Source organism: Eschrichtius robustus, chromosome 1 (genome assembly GCF_028021215.1).
Source record: "Eschrichtius robustus isolate mEscRob2 chromosome 1, mEscRob2.pri, whole genome shotgun sequence".
Lineage (NCBI taxonomy): Eukaryota > Metazoa > Chordata > Mammalia > Artiodactyla > Eschrichtiidae > Eschrichtius > Eschrichtius robustus.
The window spans coordinates 145,221,244-145,241,387 of NC_090824.1; the positions used below are offsets into that span (position 1 = coordinate 145,221,244).

The window sequence follows — 20,144 nt, forward strand, 5'->3', positions numbered from 1 at the left end:
GGCACCTGAGTCTAGCCAAAACTGCTATCCCCTGCCGCGGTCAGCATGCGGGTATGAAAGGAAGCATGAGCCACTGGTACTCCTCTGGCTTGCCCTCGAGACCTACAGGCCACCCTCGAGCTCAGGTCGTTGCCTTGTTCCCGCAAGGAAACAGAAGTCTCTGCACTCAGGGTCAGAGAAGGAGTCCTGGCCAGGCCAGGCTTCTATGTCATGTTCAGCTTGGGAGGTGGGATGTAGTTTACGTTTGCCCTGATGGTCAGGGGAAATCAAATGGGCCACCGTCCCACGGATTTGGGCGACGCTGTTGGCTCCTCCTTGGGTTGTGTCCTGCTTGTGTGTTGTGTGTGGAGAGGTTGGAAAATGCCTTAGGCAAATCCAGGGGACATCAAGCTACTTAGGTGAGGGGTGGATTCGTTTGGGTCCTGGTGGAGAGAGGAAGGCAAGGCGAGCGGGAAATACACGTGAGAGTGTTGGCTAAGCCCACAGGCTTACTGTTGGGTGGATAGATGGTCGGTGGACATAGGGTTCCCGGAACTCTTTTGGGATATCTTCAGGAGCATTTGGAGTCCCGTGTAGGGAAGGAATACAGGTGCACATTCATAGACCATCCCAACCTTTTCCTCTCCTTTCTCAATGTGCTTCACGGCGGGTCCTTGTTCCAGTGAATGGTGCCTTCACGGCACAGTATGGTGTCTTCTCACTGGGCCCGATTTGGAGCCGTTGGGATGTTTTGTCCCTGTGTGGCCTCCTTGCCCCTATGTTTAGGATGTTAAGGTGTTCCTTAGGACAGCCCAGCGTCATTGCTATATCCAGTCGGCATAGCATTCCCTGAGGTTTGGAGCTCTCCCCGGAGGTCTTTGGGCCGAACCATGCAGAAAGAAGCGAGTTGGCTGCCAAGGAAATGCTACAGGTTTAAGGGCTGGAGTGAAAGTGTGCTGCAGGTGTCATTTTGTCCTGCCGCCTTCTGGTGCTGTGAGCCTGTGATCTCCAGCATGCATGGCTTCAAGCCAGAGAAGTCATGCCGGTTCAAGGGTCCAGGATGTTGGAGGCGTTCCCTCATTGCACGGTTGTGGGTGACACGTTGGTTCTGGAGGACCTGGGTCTCATGGTTTCTCCAAGGTCTTGTCCTTGAAGGGAAGAAAGACAATGTGCAAGGTGCTACGATAAGATACCCAGTTGCTGCAAGGGTTTGCCCCGCCACTTTGGGCATTGGAATGGCTCCCTTGCCATTAGCTTTGGTGGCGGTCCTAGGAAGTTCCTCTGGCTTGGCAGGAGACCAGGAAGTATGCCTGCTGGTGAGTCTCCCTTGATCAGTCCAGGCGTTCCTCAGGTGCCCTTTGTCACGGGTCCCTACGAGCCGCTTTTGATGGAGGTCGTCATATTCGGCCAAGGGCCCTTCCCTTGTGGAAGATCTCTCCCCTTGAGGGTGTGTCCACTGTGTGGAATCAAAAGTGCCAAGGCCGTGTTTGTTGCCAAAGAGGGCACTTGTTCTTAGGCTGAGGGGGCCCAGTTGTCCTGAGGGTGTCTCAGGGGATCAGGAAGACATCGTTTTGCTGTGATGCAGGGCAGATTGCTCAGGAGAGGAATTTCAGGGCCCGAGGCCAGGGTCTTGTTGGTCGGCGGCGCTCTTTGTCCTGATGGCCACACGCTATGTAGGCGCATGTGCCACGATGCTTTCACGTTTGGGTGAGTAAACACAGGAAAGATGGACAGCAAATGAAATGTTGAGGAGAGATAGAACACACATCACTGGGTGGTATCGACCTTTCCCTCGCTGCGCCCGTGCACCCTCCTCAAGCCTGCGTGTGTTCTCTCACCCGAGCCAGGTGGAATGCCAGGGAAAGAATGCCAGCAGCAGCCTGGGGCCATCCGTATAATCCCTAATGCCCGTTGAAAGGAGGACGGCGTGGCAAGGCGAGGCCAGGCGAAGGAGTCTCGGAGGGGTCCTGGCGTGCATTCCATGAGGATCCTGCTTTAACCCTTGTTGCGGTAAGCGACACTTCTGTGCTAAACCTAAAGGTTTGGCGACGGGAACGTGTGCACCGGGGCTACATCCTCACCTTCTGGTTTTTTCTCGGGGAACACGAGCTTTGATGCCCTGAGAACTGGCTGCATTTCCTGACCCATGGCTCGGCTCTGGCCACTTCTGTACGCTGATATGATTCAGCTCGCTGGCCGTCCCATGGTGGAATCTGCAACTTTGCATGTCCAACGTTTGAGCATGTGCTTGGATCGATGATGACTCCCACAAATGCATTCCTTGGAAATCTGAACAAAATGAGGGAGAAATCCCTACCATCTCCTCGTTGGAACTGAGGTCCAGCACGTGGCTCCCAAAAGGAAAGTAGGGAGAGGTTCACATTGCATTTGCGGCCGTGGGTGTCTACAGCCACGTTGTTCAAGTTGAGGGTTGTGGTCATCTCATGGGGAGAAGAGCAATTGGGAAAGGAGCCTGGGATGCCAATCCTTCGGGAAGGCGTGGGACACTGTGCCGTCTCTGGGTTCCTTGGTCTAGCCAGGACTGCTGTCCCCTGCCACGGTTCAGCATGCAGGTAGGAGAGGAAGCGTGCGCCATTGCTGGTTCTGCCACCTGCGCTTGAGTTCTACAGGCTGCCCCCACCGGCTGGTCATTGCCTTGTGGCCTCAAAGAAACAGAAGTCTGTAGGCTCAGGGTCAGAACAGGATTCCAGGCCTAGGGCAGGCTTCTTTGTCATGTTCTGCTTGGGAGACCATATGCAATTTAGGTTTCTCCTGATGAGGGGAGAAATCAAATGGGCCACTGTTCCTGGGAGTTTAGGCAATCTGATGGCTCCTCCTCGGGTTGTGTCCTGCTTGTGTGTGCTGTGTGAAGGGGCTGGAAAATGCCTTAGTCAAGCTTGGTCACGGCAAGCTTCCTTGGTGAGGGGTGGCTCTGGCATCTTGCCGTGACACGTTGGGATCCCGGTGGAGAGAGATTAAGGTAAGGCGAGTGAAAGAGAGACGTGAGATGGCTGGCTAAGCCCACAGGTTTACTGGTGGGTGGATAGATCGACGGTGGCCATGGGGTTCCCGGAACACATTTGGGATTCCCTCAGGAGCATCTGGAGGCACGTGTAGGGAGAGAATACGGGAGCACATTTGTGGACTGTCCCGCCTCTTTCCTCTCCTTGGCCGATTTGCTTCATGGCGGGTCCTTGTCCAGTGAAAGGTTGCCTTCATGGCACAGTATGGTGTCTTCTCATGGGGGCCGATTTGGAGGCCTTGGGGTGTTTTGTCCCTGTCTGGCCACGTTTCCCCTGTGTTGAAGACGTGAAGGTGTTCCTGAGGACAGCCAAGCATCATTTCTATACCCGGCCCACATAGCGTTCCCTGAGGATTGGAGCTCTACCAGGAGGTCATTGGCAGCAACCATGCAGAAACAAGGGAGTCGGCTGCCAAGGAAAGGCTACAGTTTTAAGGGCAGGAGAGGATGTGTGGCGTGGGTGTCATTTTTCCTGCCACCCGCTGGTGCGTCGAGACTGTGGTATCTGGCGAGCCTGGCCACAGGCCAGACAAGTCATACCGGTTCAAGTGTCTAGGCTGTTGTCTGGGTTCTCTCGTTGCATGGCTGTGGGTAACAAGTTGCTTGCAGAGTACCTGGGCCTCACGGTCTCCCCAATGTCACGTCACTGATGGTCCCAGAGTGTGAAAGTACCAGACACCACTGCAAGTTACGCCATTGCTGCAAGGGTTTCCCCGCCGCGTTGAGCATCGGAATGGTTCCCATGCCAATAGCTTTGTGTGTGGGCCAAGGGTAGGTTGCCAGTCTTGGCAGCAGGCCAGGAAGTATGGCTACAGGTGAATCTCCATTGTTCAGTCCAGGAGTTCCTCTGGTGTGTTTTGTCACCGGTCCCTACAAGCTGCTTTTGTGGGAGGTCGTCCCATTTGGCCAAGGGCCGTTCCCTTGTGGAAGATCTCAGGGACCACATTTCCCCTTGAGGGTGAGTCCACTGTGTGGAAGCGTATGCGCCAGGAGTGGTTTGGTTCCCCAGAGGGCACTGGCTCTTACGCTGAGTAATCCCATTTCCCCTGAGGGTGTCTCAGCGGTTCAGGGTGACATCCCTATGCTGTGACGGTGGGGAGGCGGCTCGGGCGGGGAAGTTCAAGGCCCATACCAGGGGTTTGATGGACGGCCATGCTCTTTGTGTTGATGCCCGTGCACTCAGAAGGCATGCGTGCCACGAAGCATTCACGTTTGGCTGTGGACACACAGACATGATGGGCTGCAAATGAAATGTTGAGGGGAGATAGAGCGCACATCGCTGGGCGGTATCACCCTTTGCCTCTGTGCCCCCGTTCACTTTTCTCAAACATCCCTGTGTTCTGTCACACTGAGGCAGGTGGTGGAGTGCCCGGGAACAAACACCTGCAGCAGCATGGGGCCCTCTGTATAGTCCATGGTACCTGGAGAAGTGAGGACAGTGTGGCAAGTTGAGGCAAGTCGAGGCAAAAGAGTCTCAGAGTGATTTTGGCGTGAAGTACTTGAGGATCCTCGTAGGAACCTTGTGCTGGTGAGTGGAAATTCTTTGCAGAAACCTAGATGTTTGGCCACGGGGACTTGTGCCCTGAGACTACACCCTCACCTTCTTGGCTCTTCCAGTGGCACCCGAGATCCGATGCCATGATCCTTAGCTCCAATGGCAGCCCCGTGGGTCGGCTCTGGCCGCTCCTGACTGCTAACATGATTGAGATCGTTGGCTGCCCTGCGGTGGAGCCTGCAACTTTGAACGTGCAGCCTTTGAGCAGGTGGATTGATGATGACTCCCATAAATGCACTGCTTGGCACTCTGAACCAATGAATGGGTCTCAGGTTTCTCCGCAGTCATGTCACTGACGGGCCCGGGGGCGAAAACACAAGGCGGCAGGGAAAGTTACCCAGTTGCTGCAAGGGTGTGCCCTGCCAGTTTGGGCAATGGAATATCTCCAATGCCAATAGCTTTCTGTACGACCCAAGGACATCGCCTCTGGCTTGACAAGGTTCCTGGTAGAAACCTTGTGGGGGTAAACGGAACTTCTTTGAAGAAACCTAGATGTTTGGCCACGGGGACTTGTGCGGCGAGACTACACCGTCACATTCCGGGCGCTTCCTGGGGCACCCGAGCTCCGATGCCCTGAGACTTGGGTGCACTTTCTGCCCCGTGGCTCGAGTCTGGCCGCTCCCTACTGCTGAGAGGATTGTGCTTGCTGACAGTCCGCGACTTTGCACGTCCAGCCTTTGAGCAGCTGCGTGGATCGGTGATGACTCCCATAAATGCATTCCTTCGAAATCTAAACAAAATGAATGAGCAATACCTACCATCTTCTCATCCTAACTGAGGTCCAGCACGTAGCTCCCAAAGGAAAATTAGGGAGAGGTCCATGTCGCATTTGCTACTGTGGGCTCGCGCAGCAACATTGTTCAAGTTGAGGGTGGCGGGCTTCTCGTGCAGAAAGAGCCATGTGGAGAGGAGCCTGGGATGTCCATCTACGTGGGAAGGCTAAGGACAACTTGACGTCTCTGGGCACCTGAGTCTAGCCAAAACTGCTATCCACTGCCGCGGTCAGCATGCGGGTATGAAAGGAAGCATGAGCCACTGGTACTCCTCTGGCTTGCCCTCGAGACCTACAGGCCACCCTCGAGCTCAGGTCGTTGCCTTGTTCCCGCAAGGAAACAGAAGTCTCTGCACTCAGGGTCAGAGAAGGAGTCCTGGCCAGGCCAGGCTTCTATGTCATGTTCAGCTTGGGAGGTGGGATGTAGTTTACGTTTGCCCTGATGGTCAGGGGAAATCAAATGGGCCACCATCCCACGGATTTGGGCGACGCTGTTGGCTCCTCCTTGGGTTGTGTCCTGCTTGTGTGTTGTGTGTGGAGAGGTTGGAAAATGCCTTAGGCAAATCCAGGGGACATCAAGCTACTTAGGTGAGGGGTGGATTCGTTTGGGTCCTGGTGGAGAGAGGAAGGCAAGGCGAGCGGGAAATACACGTGAGAGTGTTGGCTAAGCCCACAGGCTTACTGTTGGGTGGATAGATGGTCGGTGGACATAGGGTTCCCGGAACTCTTTTGGGATATCTTCAGGAGCATTTGGAGTCCCGTGTAGGGAAGGAATACAGGTGCACATTCATGGACCATCCCAACCTTTTCCTCTCCTTTCTCAATGTGCTTCACGGCGGGTCCTTGTTCCAGTGAATGGTGCCTTCACGGCACAGTATGGTGTCTTCTCACTGGGCCCGATTTGGAGCCGTTGGGATGTTTTGTCCCTGTGTGGCCTCCTTGCCCCTATGTTGAGGTTGTTAAGGTGTTCCTTAGGACAGCCCAGCGTCATTGCTATACCCAGTCGGCATAGCATTCCCTGAGGTTTGGAGCTCTCCCCGGAGGTCTTTGGGCCCAACCATGCAGAAAGAAGCGAGTTGGCTGCCAAGGAAATGCTACAGGTTTAAGGGCTGGAGTGAAAGTGTGCTGCAGGGGTCATTTTGTCCTGCCGCCTTCTGGTGCTGCGAGCCTGTGATCTCCAGCATGCATGGCTTCAAGCCAGAGAAGTCATGCCGGTTCAAGGGTCCAGGATGTTGGAGGCGTTCCCTCATTGCACGGCTGTGGGTGACACGTTGGTTCTGGAGGACCTGGGTCTCATGGTTTCTCCAAGGTCTTGTCCTTGAAGGGAAGAAAGACAATGTGCAAGGTGCTACGATAAGATACCCAGTTGCTGCAAGGGTTTGCCCCGCCACTTTGGGCATTGGAATGGCTCCCTTGCCATTAGCTTTGGTGGCGGTCCTAGGAAGTTCCTCTGGCTTGGCAGGAGACCAGGAAGTATGCCTGCTGGTGAGTCTCCCTTGATCAGCCCAGGCGTTCCTCAGGTGCCCTTTGTCACGGGTCCCTACGAGCAGCTTTTGATGGAGGTCGTCATATTCGGCCAAGGGCCCTTCCCTTGTGGAAGATCTGTCCCCTTGAGGGTGTGTCCACTGTGTGGAATCAAAAGTGCCAAGGCCGTGTTTGTTGCCAAAGAGGGCACTTGTTCTTAGGCTGAGGGGGCCCAGTTGTCCTGAGGGTGTCTCAGGGGATCAGGAAGACATCGTTTTGCTGTGATGCAGGGCAGATTGCTCAGGAGAGGAATTTCAGGGCCCGAGGCCAGGGTCTTGTTGGTCGGCGGCGCTCTTTGTCCTGATGGCCACACGCTATGTAGGCGCATGTGCCACGATGCTTTCACGTTTGGGTGAGTAAACACAGGCAAGATGGACAGCAAATGAAATGTTGAGGAGAGATAGAACACACATCACTGGGTGGTATCGACCTTTCCCTCGCTGCGCCCGTGCACCCTCCTCAAGCCTGCGTGTGTTCTCTCACCCGAGCCAGGTGGAATGCCAGGGAAAGAATGCCAGCAGCAGCCTGGGGCCATCCGTATAATCCCTGATGCCCGTTGAAAGGAGGACGGCGTGGCAAGGCGAGGCCAGGCGAAGGAGTCTCGGAGGGTTCCTGGCGTGCATTCCATGAGGATCCTGCTTTAACCCTTGTTGCGGTAAGCGACACTTCTGCGCTAAACCTAAAGGTTTGGCGACGGGAACGTGTGCACCGGGGCTACATCCTCACCTTCTGGTTTTTTCTCGGGGAACACGAGCTTTGATGCCCTGAGAACTGGCTGCATTTCCTGACCCATGGCTCGGCTCTGGCCACTTCTGTACGCTGATATGATTCAGCTCGCTGGCCGTCCCATGGTGGAATCTGCAACTTTGCATGTCCAACGTTTGAGCATGTGCTTGGATCGATGATGACTCCCACAAACGCATTCCTTGGAAATCTGAACAAAATGAGGGAGAAATCCCTACCATCTCCTCGTTGGAACTGAGGTCCAGCACGTGGTTCCCAAAAGGAAAGTAGGGAGATGTTCACATTGCATTTGCGGCCGTGGGTGTCCACAGCCACGTTGTTCAAGTTGAGGGTTGTGGTCATCTCATGGGGAGAAGAGCAATTGGGAAAGGAGCCTGGGATGCCAATCCTTCGGGAAGGCGTGGGACACCGTGCCGTCTCTGGGTTCCTTGGTCTAGCCAGGACTGCTGTCCCCTGCCACGGTTCAGCATGCAGGTAGGAGAGGAAGCGTGCGCCATTGCTGGTTCTGCCACCTGCGCTTGAGTTCTACAGGCTGCCCCCACCGGCTGGTCATTGCCTTGTGGCCTCAAAGAAACAGAAGTCTGTAGGCTCAGGGTCAGAACAGGATTCCAGGCCTAGGGCAGGCTTCTTTGTCATGTTCTGCTTGGGAGACCATATGCAATTTAGGTTTCTCCTGATGAGGGGAGAAATCAAATGGGCCACTGTTCCTGGGAGTTTAGGCAATCTGATGGCTCCTCCTCGGGTTGTGTCCTGCTTGTGTGTGCTGTGTGAAGGGGCTGGAAAATGCCTTAGTCAAGCTTGGTCACGGCAAGCTTCCTTGGTGAGGGGTGGCTCTGGCATCTTGCCGTGACACGTTGGGATCCCGGTGGAGAGAGATTAAGGTAAGGCGAGTGAAAGAGAGACGTGAGATGGCTGGCTAAGCCCACAGGTTTACTGGTGGGTGGATAGATCGACGGTGGCCATGGGGTTCCCGGAACACATTTGGGATTCCCTCAGGAGCATCTGGAGGCACGTGTAGGGAGAGAATACGGGAGCACATTTGTGGACTGTCCCGCCTCTTTCCTCTCCTTGGCCGATTTGCTTCATGGCGGGTCCTTGTCCAGTGAAAGGTTGCCTTCATGGCACAGTATGGTGTCTTCTCATGGGGGCCGATTTGGAGGCCTTGGGGTGTTTTGTCCCTGTCTGGCCACGTTTCCCCTGTGTTGAAGACGTGAAGGTGTTCCTGAGGACAGCCAAGCATCATTTCTATACCCGGCCCACATAGCGTTCCCTGAGGATTGGAGCTCTACCAGGAGGTCATTGGCAGCAACCATGCAGAAACAAGGGAGTCGGCTGCCAAGGAAAGGCTACAGTTTTAAGGGCAGGAGAGGATGTGTGGCGTGGGTGTCATTTTTCCTGCCACCCGCTGGTGCGTCGAGACTGTGGTATCTGGCGAGCCTGGCCACAGGCCAGACAAGTCATACCGGTTCAAGTGTCTAGGCTGTTGTCTGGGTTCCCTCGTTGCATGGCTGTGGGTCACAAGTTGCTTGCAGAGTACCTGGGCCTCACGGTCTCCCCAATGTCACGTCACTGATGGTCCCAGAGTGTGAAAGTACCAGACACCACTGCAAGTTACGCCATTGCTGCAAGGGTTTCCCCGCCGCGTTGAGCATCGGAATGGTTCCCATGCCAATAGCTTTGTGTGTGGGCCAAGGGTAGGTTGCCAGTCTTGGCAGCAGGCCAGGAAGTATGGCTACAGGTGAATCTCCATTGTTCAGTCCAGGAGTTCCTCTGGTGTGTTTTGTCACCGGTCCCTACAAGCTGCTTTTGTGGGAGGTCGTCCCATTTGGCCAAGGGCCGTTCCCTTGTGGAAGATCTCAGGGACCACATTTCCCCTTGAGGGTGAGTCCACTGTGTGGAAGCGTATGCGCCAGGAGTGGTTTGGTTCCCCAGAGGGCACTGGCTCTTACGCTGAGTAATCCCATTTCCCCTGAGGGTGTCTCAGCGGTTCAGGGTGACATCCCTATGCTGTGACGGTGGGGAGGCGGCTCGGGCGGGGAAGTTCAAGGCCCATACCAGGGGTTTGATGGACGGCCGTGCTCTTTGTGTTGATGCCCGTGCACTCAGAAGGCATGCGTGCCACGAAGCATTCACGTTTGGCTGTGGACACACAGACATGATGGGCTGCAAATGAAATGTTGAGGGGAGATAGAGCGCACATCGCTGGGCGGTATCACCCTTTGCCTCTGTGCCCCCGTTCACTTTTCTCAAACATCCCTGTGTTCTGTCACACTGAGGCAGGTGGTGGAGTGCCCGGGAACAAACACCTGCAGCAGCATGGGGCCCTCTGTATAGTCCATGGTACCTGGAGAAGTGAGGACAGTGTGGCAAGTTGAGGCAAGTCGAGGCAAAAGAGTCTCAGAGTGATTTTGGCGTGAAGTACTTGAGGATCCTCGTAGGAACCTTGTGCTGGTGAGTGGAAATTCTTTGCAGAAACCTAGATGTTTGGCCACGGGGACTTGTGCCCTGAGACTACACCCTCACCTTCTTGGCTCTTCCAGTGGCACCCGAGATCCGATGCCATGATCCTTAGCTCCAATGGCAGCCCCGTGGGTCGGCTCTGGCCGCTCCTGACTGCTAACATGATTGAGATCGTTGGCTGCCCTGCGGTGGAGCCTGCAACTTTGAACGTGCAGCCTTTGAGCAGGTGGATTGATGATGACTCCCATAAATGCACTGCTTGGCACTCTGAACCAATGAATGGGTCTCAGGTTTCTCCGCAGTCATGTCACTGACGGGCCCGGGGGCAAAAACACAAGGCGGCAGGGAAAGTTACCCAGTTGCTGCAAGGGTTTGCCCTGCCAGTTTGGGCATTGGAATATCTCCAATGCCAATAGCTTTCTGTACGACCCAAGGGCATCACCTCTGGCTTGACAAGGTTCCTGGTAGAAACCTTGTGGGGGTAAACGGAACTTCTTTGAAGAAACCTAGATGTTTGGCCACGGGGACTTGTGCGGCGAGACTACACCGTCACATTCCGGGCGCTTCCTGGGGCACCCGAGCTCCGATGCCCTGAGACTTGGGTGCACTTTCTGCCCCGTGGCTCGAGTCTGGCCGCTCCCTACTGCTGAGAGGATTGTGCTTGCTGACAGTCCGCGACTTTGCACGTCCAGCCTTTGAGCAGCTGCGTGGATCGGTGATGACTCCCATAAATGCATTCCTTCGAAATCTAAACAAAATGAATGAGCAATACCTACCATCTTCTCATCCTAACTGAGGTCCAGCACGTAGCTCCCAAAGGAAAATTAGGGAGAGGTCCATGTCGCATTTGCTACTGTGGGCTCGCGCAGCAACATTGTTCAAGTTGAGGGTGGCGGGCTTCTCGTGCAGAAAGAGCCATGTGGAGAGGAGCCTGGGATGTCCATCTACGTGGGAAGGCTAAGGACAACTTGACGTCTCTGTGCACCTGAGTCTAGCCAAAACTGCTATCCACTGCCGCGGTCAGCATGCGGGTATGAAAGGAAGCATGAGCCACTGGTACTCCTCTGGCTTGCCCTCGAGACCTACAGGCCACCCTCGAGCTCAGGTCGTTGCCTTGTTCCCGCAAGGAAACAGAAGTCTCTGCACTCAGGGTCAGAGAAGGAGTCCTGGCCAGGCCAGGCTTCTATGTCATGTTCAGCTTGGGAGGTGGGATGTAGTTTACGTTTGCCCTGATGGTCAGGGGAAATCAAATGGGCCACCATCCCACGGATTTGGGCGACGCTGTTGGCTCCTCCTTGGGTTGTGTCCTGCTTGTGTGTTGTGTGTGGAGAGGTTGGAAAATGCCTTAGGCAAATCCAGGGGACATCAAGCTACTTAGGTGAGGGGTGGATTCGTTTGGGTCCTGGTGGAGAGAGGAAGGCAAGGCGAGCGGGAAATACACGTGAGAGTGTTGGCTAAGCCCACAGGCTTACTGTTGGGTGGATAGATGGTCGGTGGACATAGGGTTCCCGGAACTCTTTTGGGATATCTTCAGGAGCATTTGGAGTCCCGTGTAGGGAAGGAATACAGGTGCACATTCATGGACCATCCCAACCTTTTCCTCTCCTTTCTCAATGTGCTTCACGGCGGGTCCTTGTTCCAGTGAATGGTGCCTTCACGGCACAGTATGGTGTCTTCTCACTGGGCCCGATTTGGAGCCGTTGGGATGTTTTGTCCCTGTGTGGCCTCCTTGCCCCTATGTTGAGGTTGTTAAGGTGTTCCTTAGGACAGCCCAGCGTCATTGCTATACCCAGTCGGCATAGCATTCCCTGAGGTTTGGAGCTCTCCCCGGAGGTCTTTGGGCCCAACCATGCAGAAAGAAGCGAGTTGGCTGCCAAGGAAATGCTACAGGTTTAAGGGCTGGAGTGAAAGTGTGCTGCAGGGGTCATTTTGTCCTGCCGCCTTCTGGTGCTGCGAGCCTGTGATCTCCAGCATGCATGGCTTCAAGCCAGAGAAGTCATGCCGGTTCAAGGGTCCAGGATGTTGGAGGCGTTCCCTCATTGCACGGCTGTGGGTGACACGTTGGTTCTGGAGGACCTGGGTCTCATGGTTTCTCCAAGGTCTTGTCCTTGAAGGGAAGAAAGACAATGTGCAAGGTGCTACGATAAGATACCCAGTTGCTGCAAGGGTTTGCCCCGCCACTTTGGGCATTGGAATGGCTCCCTTGCCATTAGCTTTGGTGGCGGTCCTAGGAAGTTCCTCTGGCTTGGCAGGAGACCAGGAAGTATGCCTGCTGGTGAGTCTCCCTTGATCAGCCCAGGCGTTCCTCAGGTGCCCTTTGTCACGGGTCCCTACGAGCAGCTTTTGATGGAGGTCGTCATATTCGGCCAAGGGCCCTTCCCTTGTGGAAGATCTGTCCCCTTGAGGGTGTGTCCACTGTGTGGAATCAAAAGTGCCAAGGCCGTGTTTGTTGCCAAAGAGGGCACTTGTTCTTAGGCTGAGGGGGCCCAGTTGTCCTGAGGGTGTCTCAGGGGATCAGGAAGACATCGTTTTGCTGTGATGCAGGGCAGATTGCTCAGGAGAGGAATTTCAGGGCCCGAGGCCAGGGTCTTGTTGGTCGGCGGCGCTCTTTGTCCTGATGGCCACACGCTATGTAGGCGCATGTGCCACGATGCTTTCACGTTTGGGTGAGTAAACACAGGCAAGATGGACAGCAAATGAAATGTTGAGGAGAGATAGAACACACATCACTGGGTGGTATCGACCTTTCCCTCGCTGCGCCCGTGCACCCTCCTCAAGCCTGCGTGTGTTCTCTCACCCGAGCCAGGTGGAATGCCAGGGAAAGAATGCCAGCAGCAGCCTGGGGCCATCCGTATAATCCCTGATGCCCGTTGAAAGGAGGACGGCGTGGCAAGGCGAGGCCAGGCGAAGGAGTCTCGGAGGGTTCCTGGCGTGCATTCCATGAGGATCCTGCTTTAACCCTTGTTGCGGTAAGCGACACTTCTGCGCTAAACCTAAAGGTTTGGCGACGGGAACGTGTGCACCGGGGCTACATCCTCACCTTCTGGTTTTTTCTCGGGGAACACGAGCTTTGATGCCCTGAGAACTGGCTGCATTTCCTGACCCATGGCTCGGCTCTGGCCACTTCTGTACGCTGATATGATTCAGCTCGCTGGCCGTCCCATGGTGGAATCTGCAACTTTGCATGTCCAACGTTTGAGCATGTGCTTGGATCGATGATGACTCCCACAAACGCATTCCTTGGAAATCTGAACAAAATGAGGGAGAAATCCCTACCATCTCCTCGTTGGAACTGAGGTCCAGCACGTGGTTCCCAAAAGGAAAGTAGGGAGATGTTCACATTGCATTTGCGGCCGTGGGTGTCCACAGCCACGTTGTTCAAGTTGAGGGTTGTGGTCATCTCATGGGGAGAAGAGCAATTGGGAAAGGAGCCTGGGATGCCAATCCTTCGGGAAGGCGTGGGACACCGTGCCGTCTCTGGGTTCCTTGGTCTAGCCAGGACTGCTGTCCCCTGCCACGGTTCAGCATGCAGGTAGGAGAGGAAGCGTGCGCCATTGCTGGTTCTGCCACCTGCGCTTGAGTTCTACAGGCTGCCCCCACCGGCTGGTCATTGCCTTGTGGCCTCAAAGAAACAGAAGTCTGTAGGCTCAGGGTCAGAACAGGATTCCAGGCCTAGGGCAGGCTTCTTTGTCATGTTCTGCTTGGGAGACCATATGCAATTTAGGTTTCTCCTGATGAGGGGAGAAATCAAATGGGCCACTGTTCCTGGGAGTTTAGGCAATCTGATGGCTCCTCCTCGGGTTGTGTCCTGCTTGTGTGTGCTGTGTGAAGGGGCTGGAAAATGCCTTAGTCAAGCTTGGTCACGGCAAGCTTCCTTGGTGAGGGGTGGCTCTGGCATCTTGCCGTGACACGTTGGGATCCCGGTGGAGAGAGATTAAGGTAAGGCGAGTGAAAGAGAGACGTGAGATGGCTGGCTAAGCCCACAGGTTTACTGGTGGGTGGATAGATCGACGGTGGCCATGGGGTTCCCGGAACACATTTGGGATTCCCTCAGGAGCATCTGGAGGCACGTGTAGGGAGAGAATACGGGAGCACATTTGTGGACTGTCCCGCCTCTTTCCTCTCCTTGGCCGATTTGCTTCATGGCGGGTCCTTGTCCAGTGAAAGGTTGCCTTCATGGCACAGTATGGTGTCTTCTCATGGGGGCCGATTTGGAGGCCTTGGGGTGTTTTGTCCCTGTCTGGCCACGTTTCCCCTGTGTTGAAGACGTGAAGGTGTTCCTGAGGACAGCCAAGCATCATTTCTATACCCGGCCCACATAGCGTTCCCTGAGGATTGGAGCTCTACCAGGAGGTCATTGGCAGCAACCATGCAGAAACAAGGGAGTCGGCTGCCAAGGAAAGGCTACAGTTTTAAGGGCAGGAGAGGATGTGTGGCGTGGGTGTCATTTTTCCTGCCACCCGCTGGTGCGTCGAGACTGTGGTATCTGGCGAGCCTGGCCACAGGCCAGACAAGTCATACCGGTTCAAGTGTCTAGGCTGTTGTCTGGGTTCTCTCGTTGCATGGCTGTGGGTAACAAGTTGCTTGCAGAGTACCTGGGCCTCACGGTTTCCCCAATGTCACGTCACTGATGGTCCCAGAGTGTGAAAGTACCAGACACCACTGCAAGTTACGCCATTGCTGCAAGGGTTTCCCCGCCGCGTTGAGCATCGGAATGGTTCCCATGCCATTAGCTTTGTGTGTGGGCCAAGGGTAGGTTGCCAGTCTTGGCAGCAGGCCAGGAAGTATGGCTACAGGTGAATCTCCATTGTTCAGTCCAGGAGTTCCTCTGGTGTGTTTTGTCACCGGTCCCTACAAGCTGCTTTTGTGGGAGGTCGTCCCATTTGGCCAAGGGCCGTTCCCTTGTGGAAGATCTCAGGGACCACATTTCCCCTTGAGGGTGAGTCCACTGTGTGGAAGCGAATGCGCCAGGAGTGGTTTGGTTCCCCAGAGGGCAGTGGCTCTTACGCTGAGTAATCCCATTTCCCCTGAGGGTGTCTCAGTGGTTCAGGGTGACATCCCTATGCTGTGTCGGTGGGGAGGCGGCTCAGGCGGGGAAGTTCAAGGCCCATACCAGGGGTTTGATGGACGGCCGTGCTCTTTGTGTTGATGCCCGTGCACTCAGAAGGCATGCGTGCCACGAAGCATTCACGTTTGGCTGTGGACACACAGACATGATGGGCTGCAAATGAAATGTTGAGGGGATATAGAGCGCACATCGCTCGGCGGTATCACCCTTTGCCTCTGTGCCCCCGTTCACTTTTCTCAAACATCCCTGTGTTCTGTCACACTGAGGCAGGTGGTGGAGTGCCCGGGAACAAACACCTGCAGCAGCATGGGGCCCTCTGTATAGTCCATGGTACCTGGAGAAGTGAGGACAGTGTGGCAAGTTGAGGCAAGTCGAGGCAAAAGAGTCTCAGAGTGATTTTGGCGTGAAGTACTTGAGGATCCTCGTAGGAACCTTGTGCTGGTGAGTGGAAATTCTTTGCAGAAACCTAGATGTTTGGCCACGGGGACTTGTGCCCTGAGACTACACCCTCACCTTCTTGGCTCTTCCAGTGGCACCCGAGATCCGATGCCATGATCCTTAGCTCCAATGGCAGCCCCGTGGGTCGGCTCTGGCCGCTCCTGACTGCTGACATGATTGACATCGTTGGCTGCCCTGCGGTGGAGCCTGCAACTTTGAACGTGCAGCCTTTGAGCAGGTGGATTGATGATGACTCCCATAAATGCACTGCTTGGCACTCTGAACCAATGAATGGGTCTCAGGTTTCTCCGCAGTCATGTCACTGACGGGCCCGGGGGCAAAAACACAAGGCGGCAGGGAAAGTTACCCAGTTGCTGCAAGGGTTTGCCCTGCCAGTTTGGGCATTGGAATATCTCCAATGCCAATAGCTTTCTGTACGACCCAAGGGCATCACCTCTGGCTTGACAAGGTTCCTGGTAGAAACCTTGTGGGGGTAAACGGAACTTCTTTGAAGAAACCTAGATGTTTGGCCACGGGGACTTGTGCGGCGAGACTACACCGTCACATTCCGGGCGCTTCCTGGGGCACCCGAGCTCCGATGCCCTGAGACTTGGGTGCACTTTCTGCCCCGTGGATCGAGTCTGGCCGCTCCCTACTGCTGAGAGGATTGTGCTTGCTGACAGTCCGCGACTTTGCACGTCCAGCCTTTGAGCAGCTGCGTGGATCGGTGATGACTCCCATAAATGCATTCCTTCGAAATCTAAACAAAATGAATGAGCAATACCTACCATCTTCTCATCCTAACTGAGGTCTAGCACGTAGCTCCCAAAGGAAAATTAGGGAGAGGTCCATGTCGCATTTGCTACTGTGGGCTCGCGCAGCAATATTGTTCAAGTTGAGGGTGGCGGGCTTCTCGTGCAGAAAGAGCCATGTGGAGAGGAGCCTGGGATGTCCATCTACGTGGGAAGGCTAAGGACAACTTGACGTCTTGGGCACCTGAGTCTAGCCAAAACTGCTATCCCCTGCCGCGGTCAGCATGCGGGTATGAAAGGAAGCATGAGCCACTGGTACTCCTCTGGCTTGCCCTCGAGACCTACAGGCCACCCTCGAGCTCAGGTCGTTGCCTTGTTCCCGCAAGGAAACAGAAGTCTCTGCACTCAGGGTCAGAGAAGGAGTCCTGGCCAGGCCAGGCTTCTATGTCATGTTCAGCTTGGGAGGTGGGATGTAGTTTACGTTTGCCCTGATGGTCAGGGGAAATCAAATGGGCCACCGTCCCACGGATTTGGGCGACGCTGTTGGCTCCTCCTTGGGTTGTGTCCTGCTTGTGTGTTGTGTGTGGAGAGGTTGGAAAATGCCTTAGGCAAATCCAGGGGACATCAAGCTACTTAGGTGAGGGGTGGATTCGTTTGGGTCCTGGTGGAGAGAGGAAGGCAAGGCGAGCGGGAAATACACGTGAGAGTGTTGGCTAAGCCCACAGGCTTACTGTTGGGTGGATAGATGGTCGGTGGACATAGGGTTCCCGGAACTCTTTTGGGATATCTTCAGGAGCATTTGGAGTCCCGTGTAGGGAAGGAATACAGGTGCACATTCATGGACCATCCCAACCTTTTCCTCTCCTTTCTCAATGTGCTTCACGGCGGGTCCTTGTTCCAGTGAATGGTGCCTTCACGGCACAGTATGGTGTCTTCTCACTGGGCCCGATTTGGAGCCGTTGGGATGTTTTGTCCCTGTGTGGCCTCCTTGCCCCTATGTTGAGGATGTTAAGGTGTTCCTTAGGACAGCCCAGCGTCATTGCTATACCCAGTCGGCATAGCATTCCCTGAGGTTTGGAGCTCTCCCCGGAGGTCTTTGGGCGCAACCATGCAGAAAGAAGCGAGTTGGCTGCCAAGGAAATGCTACAGGTTTAAGGGCTGGAGTGAAAGTGTGCTGCAGGGGTCATTTTGTCCTGCCGCCTTCTGGTGCTGCGAGCCTGTGATCTCCAGCATGCATGGCTTCAAGCCAGAGAAGTCATGCCGGTTCAAGGGTCCAGGATGTTGGAGGCGTTCCCTCATTGCACGGCTGTGGGTGACACGTTGGTTCTGGAGGACCTGGGTCTCATGGTTTCTCCAAGGTCTTGTCCTTGAAGGGAAGAAAGACAATGTGCAAGGTGCTACGATAAGATACCCAGTTGCTGCAAGGGTTTGCCCCGCCACTTTGGGCATTGGAATGGCTCCCTTGCCATTAGCTTTGGTGGCGGTCCTAGGAAGTTCCTCTGGCTTGGCAGGAGACCAGGAAGTATGCCTGCTGGTGAGTCTCCCTTGATCAGTCCAGGCGTTCCTCAGGTGCCCTTTGTCACGGGTCCCTACGAGCCGCTTTTGATGGAGGTCTTCATATTCGGCCAAGGGCCCTTCCCTTGTGGAAGATCTCTCCCCTTGAGGGTGTGTCCACTGTGTGGAATCATAAGTGCCAAGGCCGTGTTTGTTGCCAAAGAGGGCACTTGTTCTTAGGCTGAGGGGGCCCAGTTGTCCTGAGGGTGTCTCAGGGGATCAGGAAGACATCGTTTTGCTGTGATGCAGGGCAGATTGCTCAGGAGAGGAATTTCAGGGCCCGAGGCCAGGGTCTTGTTGGTCGGCGGCGCTCTTTGTCCTGATGGCCACACGCTATGTAGGCGCATGTGCCACGATGCTTTCACGTTTGGGTGAGTAAACACAGGCAAGATGGACAGCAAATGAAATGTTGAGGAGAGATAGAACACACATCACTGGGTGGTATCGACCTTTCCCTCGCTGCGCCCGTGCACCCTCCTCAAGCCTGCGTGTGTTCTCTCACCCGAGCCAGGTGGAATGCCAGGGAAAGAATGCCAGCAGCAGCCTGGGGCCATCCGTATAATCCCTGATGCCCGTTGAAAGGAGGACGGCGTGGCAAGGCGAGGCCAGGCGAAGGAGTCTCGGAGGGGTCCTGGCGTGCATTCCATGAGGATCCTGCTTTAACCCTTGTTGCGGTAAGCGACACTTCTGCGCTAAACCTAAAGGTTTGGCGACGGGAACGTGTGCACCGGGGCTACATCCTCACCTTCTGGTTTTTTCTCGGGGAACACGAGCTTTGATGCCCTGAGAACTGGCTGCATTTCCTGACCCATGGCTCGGCTCTGGCCACTTCTGTACGCTGATATGATTCAGCTCGCTGGCCGTCCCATGGTGGAATCTGCAACTTTGCATGTCCAACGTTTGAGCATGTGCTTGGATCGATGATGACTCCCACAAACGCATTCCTTGGAAATCTGAACAAAATGAGGGAGAAATCCCTACCATCTCCTCGTTGGAACTGAGGTCCAGCACGTGGTTCCCAAAAGGAATGTAGGGAGAGGTTCACATTGCATTTGCGGCCGTGGGTGTCCACAGCCACGTTGTTCAAGTTGAGGGTTGTGGTCATCTCATGGGGAGAAGAGCAATTGGGAAAGGAGCCTGGGATGCCAATCCTTCGGGAAGGCGTGGGACACCGTGCCGTCTCTGGGTTCCTTGGTCTAGCCAGGACTGCTGTCCCCTGCCACGGTTCAGCATGCAGGTAGGAGAGGAAGCGTGCGCCATTGCTGGTTCTGCCACCTGCGCTTGAGTTCTACAGGCTGCCCCCACCGGCTGGTCATTGCCTTGTGGCCTCAAAGAAACAGAAGTCTGTAGGCTCAGGGTCAGAACAGGATTCCAGGCCTAGGGCAGGCTTCTTTGTCATGTTCTGCTTGGGAGACCATATGCAATTTAGGTTTCTCCTGATGAGGGGAGAAATCAAATGGGCCACTGTTCCTGGGAGTTTAGGCAATCTGATGGCTCCTCCTCGGGTTGTGTCCTGCTTGTGTGTGCTGTGTGAAGGGGCTGGAAAATGCCTTAGTCAAGCTTGGTCACGGCAAGCTTCCTTGGTGAGGGGTGGCTCTGGCATCTTGCCGTGACACGTTGGGATCCCGGTGGAGAGAGATTAAGGTAAGGCGAGTGAAAGAGAGACGTGAGATGGCTGGCTAAGCCCACAGGTTTACTGGTGGGTGGATAGATCGACGGTGGCCATGGGGTTCCCGGAACACATTTGGGATTCCCTCAGGAGCATCTGGAGGCACGTGTAGGGAGAGAATACGGGAGCACATTTGTGGACTGTCCCGCCTCTTTCCTCTCCTTGGCCGATTTGCTTCATGGCGGGTCCTTGTCCAGTGAAAGGTTGCCTTCATGGCACAGTATGGTGTCTTCTCATGGGGGCCGATTTGGAGGCCTTGGGGTGTTTTGTCCCTGTCTGGCCACGTTTCCCCTGTGTTGAAGACGTGAAGGTGTTCCTGAGGACAGCCAAGCATCATTTCTATACCCGGCCCACATAGCGTTCCCTGAGGATTGGAGCTCTACCAGGAGGTCATTGGCAGCAACCATGCAGAAACAAGGGAGTCGGCTGCCAAGGAAAGGCTACAGTTTTAAGGGCAGGAGAGGATGTGTGGCGTGGGTGTCATTTTTCCTGCCACCCGCTGGTGCGTCGAGACTGTGGTATCTGGCGAGCCTGGCCACAGGCCAGACAAGTCATACCGGTTCAAGTGTCTAGGCTGTTGTCTGGGTTCTCTCGTTGCATGGCTGTG

The 20,144-nt window shown here is 55.0% G+C and overlaps 7 non-coding genes across 7 annotated transcripts; all 7 read left to right on the top strand.

Moving 5' to 3' along the window:
- The first annotated feature begins 2,229 nt into the window (after positions 1-2,229).
- Positions 2,230-2,321, top strand: LOC137753896 (small nucleolar RNA SNORD116). The gene has a single exon (XR_011071623.1). It is a non-coding gene; the product is annotated as a small nucleolar RNA SNORD116 (small nucleolar RNA).
- Positions 2,322-5,247: 2,926 nt separating this feature from the next.
- On the top strand, positions 5,248-5,339 carry LOC137777952 (small nucleolar RNA SNORD116). The gene has a single exon (XR_011076686.1). It is a non-coding gene; the product is annotated as a small nucleolar RNA SNORD116 (small nucleolar RNA).
- A 2,408-nt stretch (positions 5,340-7,747) lies between these two features.
- LOC137754092 (small nucleolar RNA SNORD116) lies at positions 7,748-7,839 on the top strand. Its single transcript, XR_011071726.1, has one exon. It is a non-coding gene; the product is annotated as a small nucleolar RNA SNORD116 (small nucleolar RNA).
- A 2,926-nt stretch (positions 7,840-10,765) lies between these two features.
- LOC137777957 (small nucleolar RNA SNORD116) lies at positions 10,766-10,857 on the top strand. The gene has a single exon (XR_011076687.1). It is a non-coding gene; the product is annotated as a small nucleolar RNA SNORD116 (small nucleolar RNA).
- A 2,408-nt stretch (positions 10,858-13,265) lies between these two features.
- Positions 13,266-13,357, top strand: LOC137754095 (small nucleolar RNA SNORD116). The gene has a single exon (XR_011071727.1). It is a non-coding gene; the product is annotated as a small nucleolar RNA SNORD116 (small nucleolar RNA).
- A 2,926-nt stretch (positions 13,358-16,283) lies between these two features.
- On the top strand, positions 16,284-16,375 carry LOC137750295 (small nucleolar RNA SNORD116). Its single transcript, XR_011070417.1, has one exon. It is a non-coding gene; the product is annotated as a small nucleolar RNA SNORD116 (small nucleolar RNA).
- Positions 16,376-18,782: 2,407 nt separating this feature from the next.
- On the top strand, positions 18,783-18,874 carry LOC137754097 (small nucleolar RNA SNORD116). Its single transcript, XR_011071729.1, has one exon. It is a non-coding gene; the product is annotated as a small nucleolar RNA SNORD116 (small nucleolar RNA).
- The last annotated feature ends 1,270 nt before the right edge of the window (positions 18,875-20,144 follow it).